This window comes from Amblyraja radiata, chromosome 29 (genome assembly GCF_010909765.2).
Source record: "Amblyraja radiata isolate CabotCenter1 chromosome 29, sAmbRad1.1.pri, whole genome shotgun sequence".
NCBI classification, from domain to species: Eukaryota; Metazoa; Chordata; class Chondrichthyes; order Rajiformes; family Rajidae; genus Amblyraja; species Amblyraja radiata.
In genome coordinates this window covers 2,269,379-2,290,205 of record NC_045984.1, presented here as the reverse complement: position 1 = coordinate 2,290,205, position 20,827 = coordinate 2,269,379, and positions in this window count along the sequence as shown.

Below are 20,827 nucleotides of genomic sequence, written 5' to 3'. Positions count from 1 at the left end.
CCACTGAGTCCACGATGACCATCGATCACCCGTTCACAGTAGTTCTATGTTATCACACTTTCTCAACCACTCCCTGCACACTAGGGGCAATTTTTCAGAGGCCATTTAACCCACAAACTCGCACGTCATTGGGATGTGGGAGGAAACCGGAGCACCTGGAGGAAACCCACAGGGTCACACGCAGAACGTACAAACTCCACACAGACAGAATCGAACCTGGGTCGCTGGCGCTGTGAGTCCGCTGCCCCACTGTGCCACCCCACATTCTGACCACTGTACAAGTCCAGCACAGAGTCTGGTCTGTATGTGAAGAATCACACTTCAAACACTCCTCAAATTCAATGATCTTGGATCACAAACCGGTTTTACTGACTCATGTATTTTTAAAGTAATCACAATACAAAGTGTAGGTTTCTGCCTCAGTAAAAACAACAAGCTATAATTTAACTTTGATAAATCACTCCCAATTGGGCAATTGGGTCTTATTCCCCTCCCATCCTTAACTACAGTGCAGGAAGACAGCAACAGCAACACCGCTCTTTGTGGTAATCTAAGAACATAAGTGGAGGGCTGCTGTCTGTGTATCCAGTGGCTGTGACAATGTGCAAGGTATATTAACCATGTATATATGTCTAATGTGTCTGAGTATTCAAAGGGCTGCCAACATTGGGTGAGAGTGAGAAATTGCGAGAGACCAAGCTCGAGGGAGTGTAGCGACCGGGGGGGGGGGGGGGGGTGGTGGAGGGGAGGTGTGGGAGGGGGGTAAGTGTGGAAGGAGGGTGGGGGGGGGGGAAGGTGAGTTGGTGTGGGAGGGGGGAGCTTTTGCATTTTTCAGCTTGAAATTGTTGCATACTGTAGCAAGACTTTTAACTTACACTTGAATGCAATATTTACAGTATGCTTTAAATTGGATGAGCTATGAATAAGGTTAGGCTAAATTACACTCCTAATTACATTCCACAGTAGAGCCAGGCTTTGATCAACAGGTGCAGCACATGAATGATCTTAGTATATTCATGTATGGAAATCAGATTATAATCAAACACCATGTTGACCAACCTGGGTCTCACTGCACACCTGATACTACTCCTGACCCGGACTCCAGTTGCATACCTTCTCTCATTCCTGACTCTGAGTCCAGCCTTAAACCTGGCCCCCTATTCTACCCTGATCATAGCTGCTTACCTGCTTAGGTTCCCAGTGCGGAACACTCCCATTGTTCCAGCTTTGACTGCACACCTAGTACTATTCCAGACCTTGACTCTGGATGCACACTTGTCTTGCCTTTCTGCACTGACAATATATCTGGCCCACACATAAAGCCCCATATCTGACCCCCTGGACATAACCTTTTATGTTCAAGTCCACAGGTGCTTATCTAATGCGGTAATCTTTTATGGGGCACTTCACTGACCAAATTTTGTATAACAAAATTTGCTACATCCATTGGCTTCCTTGTTATCTAAGATGCTAGTTACTTTGTCAAAGAAGTCATCAATTGGTTGAACACAATTTCTCATCCATAAAATTTTACTCACTCAGCTGTATAAGTATTCTGTTACTATTTCCTTCATTTTCCTAACAAACTGTCCTGAAGTCATTTTCACCCCCAATATTTTCAATACTTTGCTGTCTTCCTCTGTGCTGGGACATTTCCTGAAATGCAAAGTCCAATATATTTAAGCAATATTATTCTATTAAATGTGATCTTGAGAGTACATAATATTTGCTGTGGTATTCATAACACAACAATGATAGAAGATATTTGTTTTGATTGCACGTACCAACATGCATACATTATTATATTACAATTAATATGTACCGAGTGCAAATATTTGTTCCACTTTTACATTGAAGTGATTGAAATCCAAGTGAAGTTTAAATGGCATCAGAAAAATAAAACCTCCGGAATGGATGATATTCATTACGTGGTTGGTTGGAGTCAGTTACAGCACAATTACTATATTAAACTATATTAAACTTTGAATCTTCAGATGTCCTGGTTAAAGTTAAAACTAAAGACCAATAATAACCTCCTCACACATTCCCTGCAAGTATCTCTGTCACTCCTTTAACATACACCCCTTCTTTGAACAAGCTCTTAAACATCGCATCAATTAATAAAGCAACGAGATTGGAGACATTTCTATTCAAGCTGTTAAAGGAATTTGGGGGGGGGGGGGGGGGGGGGGGGGGACATCGGGAACATCGGGAACATTTTTCCTGCAGTTACAGTCAGTGAAAATCTACCAGGCAAGCAGGATGCTTTCTCCAACCACCCCCATTTGAAGGCCACTATCTTCCACCATTTCTACCCAGTGCTTGGTACTTACTTCCAGCAGCCACTGGTTGTCCTCCAGGATGCACCGCAGCCAGATCCATGCCGGTCACCAGAGCGAATTCTGCTCAGAGACTCTCACGGCAGCGGCGCAGCGCTTCCGATGCTTCCGATGGCCCAGGACTCTTGCACTGAGGCTGCTCCATGGCCGGAGCTGCAGCGAGCGACTCGGAAGCCCGGCAAACAATCGCCAGCCCAGCAAACACTCGCCAGCCCCGGCTCCCCGTCCACATCTGTCCCCGCCGCTGCCTCTGCTTGCATCCCTCCCTCAGCCCCCGCTCTCCAACACCCGCAGCCCATGCAGTTGATATGAGTTTTGACATTTTCGATGATCACAGAATTTCTCACGACAGAGCGTGAGAAATTTGTGATCAGCGTGAGAATTTTGTGAAATGCGTGATTCTCCCGCTCAATGCTTTCAGCAAATAAGAAAGCAACTGCCTAGAATATGCAGATAATTTTCTGTGTATAACCAGGCCTTAGGAGGATGAGGGGCGATCTTACAGAGGTATACAAAATCATGAATTGAATAGATCGGTTAAATGCACAGTGTGTAGGAAAGAACTGCAGATGCTGGTTTAAATCGAACGTAGACACAAAATGTTGGAGTAACTCAGCGGGTCAGGCAGCATCTCAGGAGAGAAGGAATGGGTGACGTTTCAGATCGAGACCCTTCTTCAGACTGGGTAAATGCAGTATTTTGCCCAGAGTAGATGAATCAGGACCCAGAAGACATAGGTTTAAGGTGAGGAGGGCGGGGTGGGGGCAGGGGGGGGTGGGGGGGGGGGGGGGGGGGGGGGGGAGGGAAAGATATAATAGGAACCTGAGGGATAATCATTTTACACCAAGGATCGTAGGTATATGAAATGAGCTGTTGGTGGAGGTAATTAAGCAGGTTCTGTCACAACGTTTAATAAACTTTAAGACAGGTACGTCATGGGTAAAATGGATTTAGAGGCACATAGGCCAAACGCGGGCAGGTGGACTAGTGTACTGTAGATGAGGCCTGTTGGTCGGTGTGAACAAGTTGGGACAAAGGGCCTGTTTCAATGCTGGATGACTATGAATCTATAACTCCAGGGCTATGATCTTACAGCCAGACAGGTCAAGTTATAGCCAAGTAGATGATTAAAAGCCAAGTGTCAATTTAAGTGTTATTGAATGCAAGTCCATTGACTGAATTTGGACAAATAATTTATAATGGTCCTTCAGTGGCATAAGAAAAGATGAGGCAACCAGTCAAAGGTTCGCTCTACAATTCCCCTATTGTTTTTTTTTGTTTATTTTATTAGAAGTTAATACAGTACAAAACAGTACAGTGCCAACTATGTCATACCGTAATCCATTCTATGTACAACCTCTAGTTTTATGTTTTGAGAAGGAAGTAAGCAAGACAAGAAAAAGAAAACAATAGAAAGGGGAAAAAAAGAGGAAAAATAGATGGTAGAGAATAGAAAAACGTGAAGTGTATATATAAAAATCTAAGTGGAAAGTAGAAATAGGAGAGAAGGCCCCTTAAAAGAGAAATTTTCAAATCTTTATTCGGAGATGTAGATCTATCCACGGCATGAACTGAAATCAGCAATCTTCATGGTACCGCTGCATCACATGATTCCAAAAAGTCGATGAAAGGAGACCAACTCCTTAAGAATTGGTCATATTTATCTATTAGTCGGAGTCTCATTTCGTCAAGGCGTGCTGTGTCCATCATATTCCTAATCCACATTTTAACAGTTGGTATGGTTGTATTTTTCCAAAATTTAAGTATCAATTTCTTTCCAATTATTAACCCATAATTAAAAAAAACTTTTTGGTCTTTATTTAAAATGATATCTTCTACTATTATTCCAAATATAATCCATTCCGTTTTAGGTTCTATTCTGGACTTGAAAAGCTTCGTAAATATATCAAATATATCGCTCCAAAATTTATTCAACTTTGTACATCCTACAACTGAATGTGTTATATTAGAGTTTTGAAACAAACATTTATCGCATCTGGGAGAGACGTTTGGATAAAATTTATTCAACCTCGTTTTTGAATAATATAGTCTATGTAATAATTTGAATTGAATTAAATTATGTCTTGCATTAATAGAACAAGTATGTGTGTTCATCAGATACTTTTCCCATCTATCCTTCGAGATCTTTATCATTAGTTCATGTTCCCAATATTCTCTTAGAGCTTCTGTTGAGGGTAATTCTCTATTTAATATATTATTATAAAAGTATGATATTAGTTTTTGTGAATCAGCCTTAATATTCATTGCTTCTTCTAAAGAGTCTAAAAATATAGTTTGAAATCTATGTGTATATTTCTTCATAAAGTCACATATCTGTATATATTTAAAATATTGATTATCCTTCAGTTTAAATTTAAATTTTAAATGTTGAAATGATAACAGTTTGCCCAATTCATACATATCCCCTACTTTCCTAATCCCCAGTCTATCCCATTGTTGATATGTGTTGTCGATGAGAGATGGTTTGAATGCGGGGTTGTTCAATAGTGGGGTTAGTACTGATAGATTATTTAATTTCAAGGATACTTTTATTTGTTTCCAAATTCTTATTATATTGTGAATAATTGGGTTCGTCTTATATATATAATACTATTCAATTTTATCGGTGAGAGCAGGATCGTTCCTATATCGTGCGGATAGCACTCCTCTTTCTCCATTCTTATCCACTCCAACTGCTGAGTGGAACTATCCAACCAGTACATTATGTTCTTAATATGCACTGCCCAGTAGTAATACATAAAGTTAGGTAATGATAAACCCCCAACTTCTTTAGGTTTACACAAATGCTTTCGTTGAGTTCTGTGTGCTCTGTAATCCCATATAAAATTAGTGATAGTGGAATCTAGTTTTTTGAAAAAGTATTTTGGAATATATATTGGGATCGCTTGAAACAAATATATTAATTGTGGAAAGAAAGTCATTTTTATAGCGTTAATTCTACCTATCAATGAGAGCGGGAGCGTTTTCCAAAATTTAATCATATCATTCAGTTTATTTAATAGTGGCATAAAATTGGCACTAAATAATGATTTGTGTCTTCTCGTAATTTGAATACCCAGATACTTGAATTTTTCTGTTTTGAAGGGGAATTTTAGTAAGTGTCTCGAATCCTGTGGTTTTAAAGACATAATTTCGCTTTTATTCCAATTTATTCTATATCCTGAAAAAGAGCCGAATTCCTCAATTAGTGTTAATAAGGTGGGTATACTCGTTTGTGTATTAGTAATATATAAAAGGATATCATCAGCGTATAATGAAATTTTATTCTTTGAGTCCTTAGTGTTATATCCGTGAATATTCGGGTGATTTCTAATCTTTTCGGCCAGCGGTTCTATCATAAGGGCAAATAGCAATGGTGATAAGGCACACCCTTGCCTACCCCTTGATAAGTAAAATTTTGGAGATAGCATATTATTAGTTAATATTCTTGCCGTAGGTCTATCGTAAAGTAGTTTAACCCATCTAATAAAATTCTCTCCCGTATTAAATTTTTGGAGTACTTTGTATAAATACTGCCATTCTACCTGATCAAATGCCTTCTCTGCATCCAGCGTAACAACTGAAATATCTTCATTGTCCTCATTGTGAGAGTACATTATATTGAAAAGCCTTCTCAAATTATTAAATGATTGTCTTTTGGGTATAAATCCCGTTTGATCCGTATTTATTAAATTATTAATATAATTATTTAGTCTTCTAGCTAGAATCTTTGCTAAAATGTTCTGATCCGTATTTAGAAGTGAAATAGCTCTATGAGAAACCGGTTCATCTAAATCTTTATCTTTTTTTGGTATAAGCGTTATTGTTGCTTCTGCTAGGGTTTCTGGTAGTTTATTTTCGGTATAAGCCTGCATGTATAAATTGAATAATCTTGGTACAATTGACTCCTGAAATCCTTTATAAAATTAATTGCTAAAACCCTATTGTTAAAGAAACAAAAAATATGACAACTTCTCACAACTCCTCTTGAGATAACAACAGGAAACAGACCGCTCCCTCCGCAACTCCCTTGTCAATTCTTCCCTTCCCTCCCATACCACCTCCTCCCCGGGCACTTTCCATTGCAACAGCAAGAAATGCAACACCTGTCCCTTTACCTCCCCCCTCGACTCCATTCAAAGACCCAAGCAGTCGTTCCAGGTGCGACAGAGGTGCACCTGTATCTCATCCAACCTCATCTACTGCATCCGCTGCTCTAGATGTCAGCTGATCTACATCGGTGAGACTAAGCGGAGGTTGGGCGATCGTTTCGCCGAACACCTCCGCTCAGTCCGCAAGAACCTACCTCACCTCCCGGTGGCTCAGCACTTCAACTCCCCCTCCCATTCGCCGTCCAACCTCTCTGTCCTGGGTCTCCTCCATGGCCAGAGTGAGCAACACTGGAAATTGGAGGAACAGCACCTCATATTCCGCTTGGGGAGTCTGCATCCTGCGGGCTTGAACATTGAGTTCTCCCAATTTTGTTAGCCCTTGCTGTCTCCTCCCCTTCCTCAGCCCTCAGGCTGTCTCCTTCCATCCCTCAGCCCTCGGGCTCCTCCTCCTCCTTTTTCCTTCCTTCTCCCCGCCACCCCCTATCAGTCTGAAGAAGGGTTTTGGCCCGAAACGTTGCCTATTTCCTTCACTCCATAGACGCTGCTGCACCCGCTGAGTTTCTCCAGCACTACCATTCACTGTGATCATGGCTGATCATCCACAATAAATACCCCTTTCCTGCCTTCTCCCCATTTCCTTTGATTCCGCTAGCCCTAAGAGCGTTATCTAACTCTCTTTTGAAAGCATCCAGAGAATCGGCCTCCACTGCCTTCTGAGGCAGAGAATTCCAGATTCACAACTCTCTGGGTGAAAAGGTTTTTCCTCATCGCCATTCTCAATGGCCTACCCCTTATTCTTAAACTGTGGCCCCTGCTTCTGGACTGCCCAACATCAGGAACATGTTTCCTGCCTCTAGCGTGTCCAATCCCTTAATAATTTTATAATATTCAAAAAAATCCCCTCATCCTTCTAAATTCCAGTGTATACAAGCCCTGTCGCTCCATTCATTCAACATATGACAGTCCTGCCACCCCGGGAATTAACCTTGTGAACCTACCCTCAATTGCAAGAATGTCCTTCCTCACATTTGGAGACAAAACTGCACACAACACTCCAGGTGTGGTCTCACGAGGGCCCTGTACAACTGCAGAAGGACATCTTTGCTCCAATACTCAACTCCTCTTGTTATGAAGGCCAACATGCCATTAGCTTTCTTTATGGCCTGCTGTACCTGCATGCTTACTTACGCCAGACTCAGGAAAAGAGTCTTTGAAGACCGAAAGGCTCAAACAAAACTGCTGCTCTCCAGAGCCGTTGTCCTCCGCACCCTGTTGCATGGAGCCGAGTCATGGACCACCAGGCACCTGAGAGCCCTGGAACAATACCATCAAAGATCCTTACGAAAGCTTCTGACGATCAGCTGGGAGGACAAACGCACCAACATCAGCGTTTTGGAGGAAGCCAACATGACCTGCATCACCACCACAATAATGCACCACCAACTTTGATGGACTGGCCATGTCATCCGCATGTCCAACACACGTCTCCCTAAGAAACGCTTCAAGGACAACATCAAGTACAGTCTGAAGAAATTCCACATTACATCGAGTAACTGGGAGCACATTGCATTGGACAGGCGCTCCTGGAGGAAATCCGTGTAGGTCACGAAATGTAACTACGCCGTGTGGCAGAGACAAAGTGACAGCACCGTAAGGAGAGAGAGAAGGGGCTTGATGACTACCAACCACCGCCAGTCTCCACTGCCCACGTTGCATCAAGGTGTAGGGATCGCGGATCGGCCTCTACAGGCATCTGCAGACCCACAAGTAGACAACCCTATGGAGAGGAGATAACAGTCATACTCGTTTCGAGTGACCGCCGATGATGATGACCTGTTCAAATCGTCTGCCATTTCCTTGCTGCCCCATAATAAATTCACCAGTTTCTGTCTTCAAGGGACCCACATTTGTCTTAACTAATTTTTTCCTCTTCACATACCTAAAGAATCTTTCACTCTTCTCCTTTATATTCTTGGCTAGCTTACCTTCGTACCTCATCTTTTCTTCCTGTAATGCCTTTTTAATTATCTACTGTTGCACTTTAAAAGTTACCCAATCCTCTTGCTTCCCGTTCATCTTTGCTACGTTGTACTACTTCTCTTTTATTTTTATACCATCCTTGACTTCCCTTGTCAGCCACGGTCGCCCCTTACTCCCCTTAGAATCTTTCTTCCTCTTTGGAATAAACTGATCCTGCACCTTCTGTATTATTCCCAGAAATACCTGCCATTGTTGTTCCACTTTCATCTCTGCCTGGGTCTCTTTTGAGTCAACTTTGGCAGCTCCCCCCTCATGGCTCAACTGCAATACTGACACTTCTCTGTCTCAAATTGTAAATTAAAACTTATCATATTACTAGACTAAGTGGGACCCATTGGGTCCCAGCATCACACAGGAGGGCTGGTCACCAAGGCAATATTCCACCTCTCCACCAATTCCAATATTGCTCGCCAGTGGGGCTTTCTGTTGCGCTAGTATGGGTGTTGCGGGCCGAAGGTACTGCTTTCCGGAGGGCTAGTATAGACATTGTGGGCTGAATGGATTCTTGGGCTGGCAGCCAAATGCTGCAACGATTCTAAAAGCCAAGCCAAGGCAAACAATTTGGCTGCAGCCACCCGACAACCAAAATTCATTTTGTGAACACAAACATTTTTAAAAAGGCGAGGCAAACAATTGGGCTGCAGCCACCCGACAACCAAAATTCATTTTGTGAACACAAACTTGTTAAAAAAAGGCGAGGCAAACAATTGGGCTGCAGACACCCGACAACCAAAATTCATTTGGCAGAGACTGAGTGAGGCACGACACTTCCTGGTTTTATAGTCCCTCCCCCTGCTGCCAGCAGAGAGAATGGGGAATTTTGTAAAAACATTAATATCACTCTCATCTTTCATCGACGGAAAAAATCCTCCGCACTCATATGGCGGAGGGGGGCTCTGAGCGAGGTGGCCAAAAATGATGGCCGTAGGTGGCGCCGTTCTATCGGAAATTGCAGCACAGTCGGCCAAAAGTGGTCAAGATCAGAGATTTAATAATATAGATAGATGGTCACTACCTCCTAATGGCTCCTTTACCTTGAGTTCCCTTATCAAATCTGGTTCATTACACAACACTAAATCCATAATTGCCTTCTCCCTTGTAGGCTCCAGTACAAGCTGCTCTATGAATCCATCTCGGAGGCACTACACAAACCCCCTTTCTTGGGGTCCAGTACCAACCTGATTTTCCCAGTCTACCTGCATGTTGAAATCTCCCATAACCACCATAGCATTATCTTTACTACATGCCAATTTTAACTCTAGATGTAACTTGCACCCTGTATCCAGGCTACAGTTTAGGGCCTGTAGATAACTCCCATTAGGGTCTTTTTAGTTCAAGTTCAAGTGAGTTTATTGTCATGTGTCCCTGTATAGGACAATGAAATTTTTGCTTTGCTTAAGCACACAGAAAATAGTAGGCATTTACTACAAAACAGATAAATGTGTCCATATACCATGATATAAATATATACACACATGAATAAATAAACTGATAAAGTGCAAATAGCAGAAAGTGGTTATTAATAATCAGAGTTTTGTCCGAGCCAGGTTTAATAGCCTGATGGCTGTGGGGAAGTAGCTATTCCTGAACCTGGTTGTTGCAGTCTTCAGGCTCCTGTACCTTCTACCTGAAGATAGCAGGGAGATGAGTGTGTGGCCAGGATGGTGTGGGTCTTTGATGATACTGCCAGCCTTTTTGAGGCAGCGACTGCGATAAATCCCCTCGATGGAAGGAAGGTCAGAGCCGATGATGGACTGGGCAGTGTTTACTACTTTTTGTAGTCTTTACCTCTCCAGGGCGCTCAAATTGCCGAACCAAGCCACGATGCAACCGGTCAGCATGCTCTCTACTGTGCACCTGTAGAAGTTAGAGAGAGTCTTCCTTGACAAACCGACTCTCCGTAATCTTCTCAGGAAGTAGAGGCGCTGATGAGCTTTTTTGATAATTGCGTTAGTGTTCTCGGACCAGGAAAGATCTTCAGAGATGTGCACGCCCAGGAATTTGAAGTTCTTGACCCTTTCAACCATGATATAAATAGGGCTGTGGGTCCCGCTTCTACTCCTTCCAAAGTCCACAATCAGTTCCTTGGTTTTGCTTGTGTTGAGGGCCAGGTTATTGCGCTGGCACAATATGGACAGTTGCTCGATCTCCCTTCTATATTCTGACTCATCCCCATCAGTGATACACCCCACAATAGTGGTGTCGTCAGCAAACTTGATGATGGAGATCGCACTGTGGTTGGTTACGCAGTCATGGGTATAGAGTGAGTACAGCAGGGGGCTGAGCACGCAGCCTTGAGGTGCTCCCGTGCTGATTGTTATCGAGGCTGACACATTTCCACCAATACGAACAGACTGTGGTCTGTGGATGTGGAAGTCGAGGATCCAGTTGCAGAGGGATGCGCAAAGACCCAGTTCTGCGAATTTGGTAACCAGTTTGGAGGGGATGATTGTGTTGAATACCGAGCTGTAATCGATGAATAACAGCCTGACATGAGTTGTTGTTGTCCAAGTGGTCCAGTGCGGAGTGGAGGGCCAGCGAGATCGCATCCACCGTTGATCTGTTGTGGCGGTAAGTGTACTGCAGTGGGTCCAGGTTTTTGTCGAGGTAGGAGTTGATTTGCTCCATGATCAACCTCTCAAAGCACTTCATCACCACCGGCGTTAGTGCCACTGGTCGATAGTCATTGAGGCACGTCACCTTACTCTTCTTGGGCACCGGTATAATTGATGCCCTTTTAAAGCAGGTGGGGACCTCAGGCCTCAGAAGTGAGAGGTTGAAAATGTCCGAAAAAACTCCCGCCAGTTGGTCCGCACAGGTTTTTAGAACACGACCGGGTATACCATCAGGACCAGGTGCTTTTCGGGGGTTCAACCCTCTGAAGGATTTCCTGACGTCGGCCTCTGTGACTGTGCCCTTACAATTCCTCAGTTCTATCCATACTGACTCTACATCTCCTGTTTCAATGTCACCCCTTGCAAGGGACTGAATTTCATTCCTCACCAACAGGGTTACCCCACCCGCTCTGCCCACCTGTCTGTCTTTTCATTTACCTCTGAATATTCAGTTCCCAGCCCTGGCCCTCTTACAGCCATGTCTCTGTAATTCTCACATCATACTTGGCAATTTCTAACTGAGCCTCAAGCTCGCCCACTTTATTTCTTATACTTCGCGCATTCATATACAACAATTTGACCTCAGTATTCACCTCCCCCCTCACACCGCTCGCAATTGGCCCTGACCGTACTCTCTTATCCCTTCTCGAACTTTCCTTCCGATTAATTCGGGAGTCATTTGTAACTATTCCTGTACTCACTTCCCCTTTAACTCCATCTCTATGCTCACAATTTGTCAATCCCTCTCTCCCCCCCACTATCTCTATAATGCTAAAATCTTCATATTGTTTGTGTTTGTGCTGATGATGTGTCAATCTACTTTTCCAAGCTTCTTCTAAACACTAGGCTTCCCATTTTCACATATCCTCTGCATATTTTTCCCGACGAGGTGATAAACATCTTCCCATTGCATGCCCAACTTAAAACAGCCCGAAAACAGCCCGAAAACTCACCCATTTCGGAAAAAACCCCAATAGAAACTTAGAAAATAGGTGCAGGTGGAGGCCATTCAGCCCTTCAAGCCAGCACCACCATTCATTGTGATCTTGGCTGATCGTCCCCTATCAATAACCCGTGCCTGCCTTCTTCCCATATCCCTTGACTCCACTAGCCCCTAGAGCTCTATCTAACTCTCTCTTAAATCCCTCCAGTGATTTGGCCTCCACTGCCCTTTGTGGCAGGGAATTCCATAAATTCACAACTCTCTGGGTGAAAAGGTTTCTTCTCACCTCGGTCTTAAATGGCCTCCCCTTTATTCTAAGACTGTGGCCCCTGGTTCTGGACTCGCCCAACATTGGGAACATTTTTCCTGCATCTAGCTTGTCCAGTCCTTTTATAATTTTATATATTTCTATAATATACCCCCTCATCCTTCTAAACTCCAGTGAATACAAGCCTAGTCTTTTCAATCTTTCCTCATATGACAGTCCTGCCATCTCAGGGATCAATCTCGTGAACCTACGCTGCACTGCCTCAATCACAAGGATGTCCTTCCTCAAATTAGGAGATCAAAACTGTACACAATACTCCAGATGTGGTCTCACCAGAGCCCTGTACAACTGCAGAAGAACTTCTTTACTCCAATTCTGAAATCCTCTTGTTATGAAGGCCAACATTCCATTAGCTTTCTTCACTGCCTGCTATACCTGTAAGCCAACTTTCAGCCCGGAGATGAAGTCGGGGCCTGCACTGGAGCCCAGACAGCGGCCGAGCTGAGTCTACAGCCAGGGCTGGGCCGAGTACAAGAACCATGCCGAGTTCCAGGCCCTGGCGCTGTTCTATGACCTGAGTAGGTGCTGGAGCAGGGACTGGGAGTGAGGGGTGGAGGATGAGGGAAATGAGGGGAGGGAGGTGGGGTTGGGTGGAGGCCCCCTCCATATCATCTCTCACTCCCTCTTCCCTCACTCCCATCCTCCCTCTCTACCCCCTCCCTCTTCCTCCCTCGCCCTCTCTACCCTCCCTCGCCCCCACTCGACCCCCTTCCCTCTCTCTCTACCCCCTCCCTCTCTCTCTCTACACCCATCCCTCTCTGCCTCTCTCCCTCTCTACCCCCATCCCATCCTCTACCCTCCCTCTCTACTCCCCCTCCCTCTCTGTCCCCTCCCCCTCCCTCTCTACCCATCTCCCTCCCTCTCTACCCCCTCTCTTGCGTTGGGGGATTGAGTGAGTGGTGGAACTTGGGTTGGGGGAGCAGACTCAACAGGTCTGCACTTGGTCTAGTTTAATTTAATCCCACCCGTGTAGCACCAGCAAACCTGCCTGCCAGAACATTAAGTCCCCCTCCAGTTAAGGTGTAACCCGTCCCTTTTGATCAGGTCACCCCCACCCCAGAAGAGATCCCAGTGGTCTATAAATCTAAATCCCTGCTCCCTGCACCAGCCCCTCAGCCACACATTCAGATCCCTATCTCCCTGTTCCTGCCCCCACTAGCACCAGGTACTGGAAGCAATCCAGAGATAACCACTCTAGAAGTTCTGCTTTTCAATCTTCTTCCTCACTCTCTAAACTCGCATTGCAGAACCTCCTTCCTCTTCTTCCCGACGTCGTTTGTGCCCACGTGCACAACTTCTGCCGGCTGCTCACCTTCCCTCTCGAGAATGTTCTGAAGTCAGTCCAAGACATCTTGAACCCTGGCCTCTGGCCTGCGGGGGGAATGCGACTTTTTTGTCGTATTCCCCTTCTCTGCCTCCGTCTGCGCTGAGGCCTAATGGAGCTGATGACCTCGAGGCTCCGGAGGCAGAGCCCGTCAGGACTCGCCCTGAGTTCGCTCCCGTGAGGGTGGTCCGGCTCAGAGCTGGAACAGTGCTCCCGTGAGAGGCTGTGGCGCTCTTGTGAGGGCGGCCAGCCCGAGGGTGGAACGAGGCTCCCGTCGGAGCGGCCGAGCTCGGGGAGGTGCGGCGCTTGCAGCCCGAGGGAGGTTCGGCGCCCATGTCGGGGCGGCCCGGCCGGGGGGAGAAGCGACACCCAAGTCGGGGCGGCCCGGCCCGGGGAAGAAGCAACGCCCATGTCGTGGCGGTCCAGCCGGAGGGAGAAGCGACGCCCAAGTCGGGGCGGTCCGGCCGGGGGGAGAAGCGACGCCCATGTCGGGGCGGCCCGGCCGGGGGGAGAAGCGACGCCCAAGTCGGGGCGGCCCGGCCGGGGGGAGAAGCGACGCCCATGTCGGGGCGGCCCGGCCCGGAGGAGGTTCGGCGCCCATGTCGGGGGCGGCCCAGCCCGAGGCTGAAGACGGCACGGTACTCACGTGAGGGTGGCTGGGACGGTGTTCTGGCGGTGGTGGCCTGAGTCCGGGGTTCGGCCGCGGGCCAGCGGCTGCGTCTGCAGGACTGGTGGGCGGCAGCTTCGACCACCCCGGGCCGCGGTGTTTGAGCTGCGGGACTGATTGTAACATCGCCCGGGGGGTATCGCCTCAGCGCAGAGGGAGAAGAGGAGGGAAGAGACTGCAGACCTAAGACTTTTGCCTCCATCACAGTGAGGAGATGCTGGGTGGACTCACTGTGGTGGATGTTAATATGTGTTTATTGTTGTTTTTATTGTATTATATGTATGACTGCTGCAATTTCGTTCAGACTTCAGTCTGAATGATAATAAAGGCATATCTATCTATCTATCTATCTATCTATCTATCTATCTATCTATCTATCTATCTATCTATCTATCTATCTATCTATCTATCTATCTATCTATCTATCTATCTATCTATCTATCTATCTATCTATCTATCTATCTATCTATCAGGGAGGCAACAGACCATCCACGAGTCTCGCCTGCCGCCACAGAATCTCCTGTCCGCACCTCGGACAATGGAGACCCACCACTATGGCTCTGCCCGACGTTGGCCTCAGAGACTGATGATTAATAATAAGAGGTAGGCCATTTAGAAAAACTTTTTCACCCAGAGAGTTGTGAATTTGTGGAATTCTCTGCCTCAGAAGACAGTAGAGGCCGATTCACTGGAGTTAGGTAACACTCTTAGGGCTAGCGGAAGGCAGGAACGGGGTCCTGATTGTGGATGATCACACTGAATGGCAGTGCTGACTTGAAGGGCCAAATGGCCTACTCCTGTACCTATTGTCTACGTATCTATGTACCTCACACACACACACACACACACACACAACCTTTCACACACACTCACACACACACACACACACACACACACACACACACACACACACACACACACACACACACACACACACACACACACACAACCTCAAACACACACACACACACACACACACACACACACACACACACACACACACACACACACACACACACACACACACACACACACACACACACACACACACACACACACACACATACCTCTCTCACACACACACCTCTCTCACACACACAACCTCACACACACAATTGCAACATTTCAAACACACACATCTCACACACATACAACCTCACACACAACCTCACACACACACACACACACACAACTTCACACACACACACACACATATGCTCACACACACACACACAGACAAATTCAGTCATGAATCTGTACATTTTCACCTCTGGAGTCAAGAAACAATGAATGCCATTTCATCGACCCTATCACCAATTGAGATTTGATCAGTTAATTCAGTAATGATCAAGAATTAAATCAGGAACCGAGAGGGTCATGCAGGACTGATTTACTGATGGAAGATATGAGAAACTAACTTATAATTCTCATTGCTGTAAACATACAACCAGTTATTGGTCATCTGAAAAGCACCATTGTTCACACTTGGTCCCTATGTCCCTGAACAAGCCAGAGAGCTTCTGCATGAAGTAAAAATAAAGCTATGATCTTGCCTCAGTATATAATTTTAATCGCAACGAGCTTTATGTTCATGCCTTCAATTTATTAGTTGCTTATGAAGAGAGACATTCAGTCCTGGTTAAAAGAAGTTTCTCATGCCGAAGGGAATGGGCCATGTGACAACTTTAATCTACTTACATGGAGTTATCTGGATTTAATGCTAGTCATGTGCTGCCTTCATGAAGACCATGCTAATACCTTAAGGCTCGGTTGGTCTGGTTTAACCATTTACGTTCCAGAGTCGCTGAAGCTCATCTATTCTGGCTGAATTTCAGGCAGTATTAATATGGATTTTATTTGGGGCGACACGGTGGCGCAGCGGTAGAGTTGCTGCCTTACAGCACTAGAGACCCAGGTTCGATCCTGACTACGGGTGTTGTCTGTGTGGAGTTTGCACATTCTCCCCGTGACAGGCCTCGACCTGAAACGTAACCTATTCCCTTTCTTCAGAATTGCTGCCTGACCTGCTGCGTTACTCCAGCATTTTGTGTTTATCTCCCTGTGACTGTGTGGATTTTCTCCGGGTGCTCTGGTTTCTTCCCACACTCCAAAGATGTTTAGTTTTGTAGGTTAATTGCCTTCAGTAAAATTTGTAAATTATAAATTGTCCCTGGTGTGTGTAGGACAGTGCCAGGGTACGGGGTGATCGATGGTTGACGTGGACTCACTGGGTCAAAGGGCCTGTTAAGGCTTTATATATCTAAAGTCTGAAGTCTAAGAGAAGCTTTCACTAGTCTTAGATGCATGGCGGAATAGGCTGTAAAAATGTTCATTCGTTACATATTTGGATCTTCCAGCTTCAATTCACGGCTGCCTGCAACTCGATGTGGGGAATTAGAATTCTATTCTGTCAGAGAAAACTGTTGACCCTGAAGTGGGTGACTCAGCAGATTCCACTGAATGCATTTGAATGGAAAAAAACTGTAGGAGGAACTCAGTGGGTCAAGCAGCATCTGTGGGGGAAGGGGGGAAATGGATAGTTGACATTTGGGTCGGGACCCTTTATCCAAAACTCTGCTTTCTGTTACTAACCGCACAGCATTGTTCATTCAAACCTCATCCTCCAAGCCTTCACCAGCACCAACACCCTCAACACCTTTATAATCTGTCTGAACAAGGTCCCGACCCGAAACGTCATCTACTCATGTTCTCCAGAGATGCTGCCTGACTTGCTGAGTCACTCTAGGGCTTTGTATCTTGAGGTGTCACAGCGACGCAGTGCTGGAGTTGCTGCCTCACAGCGCCAGAAGCCCGGGTTTGATCCTCACTACTGGTGTTGACTGTACCAACAAGTTTGTACGTTCTCTATGTGACCATGTGGGTTTTCTCCAGGTGCTCTGGTTTCCTCCCACACTCCAAAGGCGTGCAGGTTTGTATATTATTTGGCTTTGGTAAGTTGTCCCTCATGTGTAAGATATAACTGGTGCTGGTTAGTGGGGACATGGTGGACTGAAGGGCCTGTTTCCATTCTGTATCTCTAAAACTAAAAGCTAAAACTTCTATCCTTATAAACAAGTAGAGGCACCTGGGTAGCACTGAGAGCTATACATCACTCTGTTAAAATCCAAAGCTCATCTGAAGTGGCTCCTGGTCAGGCAATATCTCACGATTGTTTCCAAATCTTCAAGGCCCTACATTTTCCCATTCCCGTCAGGCATTATCCAAGATCCCTACCTCCCTCCTCTCCCTGTTTGTTGCTCCATTCATGTCGGCTCTGCATCTGCTGATCTAACCCTCGAATTCTGGAGCTTCCCGGACCACCACTGACCCGACCCACCTTGCTCTCTCATCTAAGACTCTCTCTAAAACGTTCCGCTTTGATCGAGCTTTTGGTCATAAGATCTTGTTACGTGGTCGGATTTGTTTGATGATGCCTCTGTTAAGATCTGTTATAAACTCAATGCATTTTCTTTTAACCGATGCATGTTATTACAGAATATCAATAAACTACAAAACTTCTTCAAGAGCCTCTCCAATGCCTCAGCAGCACTAAACACTTACAGGAAGAATGTGGAGGCTGTGGAGAGGGTTCAGAGAGGAAAGTGCACCAGGATGTTGCCTGCTCTGGGAAGTTTCATTTTGTTTTAGTTTATAGATACAGCATGGATACAGGCCCTTCGGCCCCACCGCGTCGACCAGTGCACATCCAAACACTATCCTACTCACTGAGGACAATTTATAGAAGACAATTAACCTACAAAACTGCATGCCTTTGGCATGTGGGAGGAAACTGCAGCACCTGGAGAAAGCCTACACGGTCACAGGGAGAACGTACAAACTGTGTACAGACTGCACCGATAGTCAGGTTTGAATCTAGATCTCTGGCGATGTAAGGCAACAGCTCTACTGCTGCACGGCTGTGCTCTTTAAGGTTGGACAAAACAGATCCTTTGGTCCACGCCGACTGACGATCACCCCATACACTAGCATTATCCTACACACTGGCGACAAGATACAAATTTTACCAAAGCCAAACAACCTACAAACCTGCACATCTCTGGAATGTGAGAGGAAACTGGAACATCCGGAGAAAATCCCCCAGGGTCACAGGGAGAATGTACAAACTCTGTTAGCACCCATAGACAGGATCAAACCGAGGTCTCTGGAAGACAGCAAATCTACCGCTGTGACACTGTGCCTTAACAATCTCCTATGGCAGCTCGTTCTGTATGGCACCACCCTCTGTGTGAAATAGTTGCCTCTCAGAATCCTTTCCCCTCTCACATTTGACTCGGTGGGCCGAAGGGCCAGTTTCCATAAACTAAAGTTCCTCACGCCGCCCTGATTTGATTGCCGCTCCTTGTGGTAGTTCCGATCCTTTCACCACTTTTTGCAAAGGGAAATAAGAAACGGAGTTGCAAATAATGCACAAGGCAATCAGGAGCCCTCTTCAAAGTATGTATTCAGTCAAAAATGAGTCTGACTATTCGAATGTGATGAATCATAATCATAATCATAACTAGACCATGCAGACCCATTTTCTCTGCTCCCCCAACGCAATATCCACCACTCACGCATAGCTCCCAACTGCGCAGACGCAGCTCATTTCCCTTCATCCACCAGCACTCCATTCTCCTCTTCACCCTCCTTCTTCAATCCCTAGAGAAGGAGAGGGTGTAGAGAGGGAGGGGGGGGGGGGCATAGAGGGAGGGGAATAGAGAGGGAGGGGGTCAGAGAGGGAGTGGGGTAGAGAGGGAGGGGGGGGGGCGATGGGGTAGAGTGGGAGGAGGGGTAGAGAGGGAGAGGGAGGGGGATAGAGAGGGAGGGTGAGGGGGTAGAGGGAGAGGGAGGAGGTAGAGTGTGGGGGAGGAAGGGTAGAGTGGGAGAGGGGGAGAGGGTAGAGAGAGAGGGGGTTTGAGAGGGAGGGGGGTAGAGAGGGTGGGAGTGAAGGTAGATAGGGAGGAGGCATCTCCCTCTACCACCCCACTCCGCACCCCATCTCCCTCCTCCTCTTCCCTCATCCTCCTCCCATTCCCTGCTCCAGCACCTACCCAGGTTGTAGAGCAGCGCCAGGGCCTGGAACTGGGCCTGGTTCTTGTACTTGGCCCGGCACTGGCTGTAGACTCCAGCCGTCAGCTCGGCCGCCGCCTGGGCTCCATTGCAGGCCCCGACTTCATCTCCGGTCTCGTCCCTGACCCCAGACCCAGGCTCGTCCTTGGTTCCAGCGGCGGCTTCTTTTTCGGCCCCGGTCACGGCCCCATCCCAAACCCTGGGCTCAGCCCTCACTCCAGCTCCAGCACCACCCTCCCCACCGGGCGTTGGGCATTGGGCGCCAGCCGTGGCTGCCACGCGAGCGTTGGAGTGCCCATCCCTCCCGCAGTGTCCCGTCCTGCCTTGTGAGTGCATTTTGACGTCACTCGGGTGAGTTTTTGGACTGTTTTTAAAACTTTAAATAATAAAAAGGTTTGGAAATATAGGTGGGAATGCGACGGGAAGATGTTTATCGACTCGACAGGAAAAATGCGAGTAGGATGTGTGAAAATGGGAAGACTGTGGCCTAGTGTTTGGAAGAAAATAGGAAAATAGGAAAATTAACCAGATTCCCACACACAGCCACAAAAAAGGAAGAGTTTTAGTATTGTATAGATAATTGTAATCATAATGGTACTTTATTAGCCAATTATGTTTTGCACCATACAAGGAATTTGATTTACCATACAGTCCATACCAATAAAGAGCAACAAGACACCCAAATACATTTTTAACATGAACACTCCCCCACATTCCTCACTGATGGAAGGCAAAAAAACTTCAATCTTCTTCCCTTCTTTGTTGCACTCGAACCTTCCGTTGACAGGATGATCTTGGCTCCTGCAACCGGCGGTCGAGCCCTCCGCATCGGGGCGATCAAGCTCCCGCATGTGTGGGATCTCAGCTCCCCTGTGCCGAGCGATCGGACCCCGGGTTGGGGCTGGTCGAGTCTTCTGTGACTTTGGAACTTCCTGATATCAGTCTCTCCCCGAGACTGCGAGCTCCTCGATGTTGAAATCCACAGGCCGCCGTGGTTGGAGCGTCGATCCCAGGCAGGGGATGGTAAGTCCATGGTCCCGTGGTGGGGGTCAAAGTCAGTCTTGAGCAAGGATTCCAGCTCCACGATGTTAGGCCGCAGAGCGACCAGAGATACGATCCGGAACAACCGCATCTCCGGCAAGGTAAGAGACTGAAAAACGGTTTCCCCTGACCCCCTCACATAAGACAAACCAGAGAACATTAACACATACTTTTATAACACACTATAAATAACAAAAAAGACGAAAAGACAGACAGACTGTAGGCGAGGCTGCCATCACTGACGGTGCCACCCAATGAAGTGTCCCATGCTAGAGATGCGATCAGGAGGTAGAAAGTGAAGGGGTGCGAAAAAGAAACGAGGAGAACAATAGACCTTAAGGCCGTAAG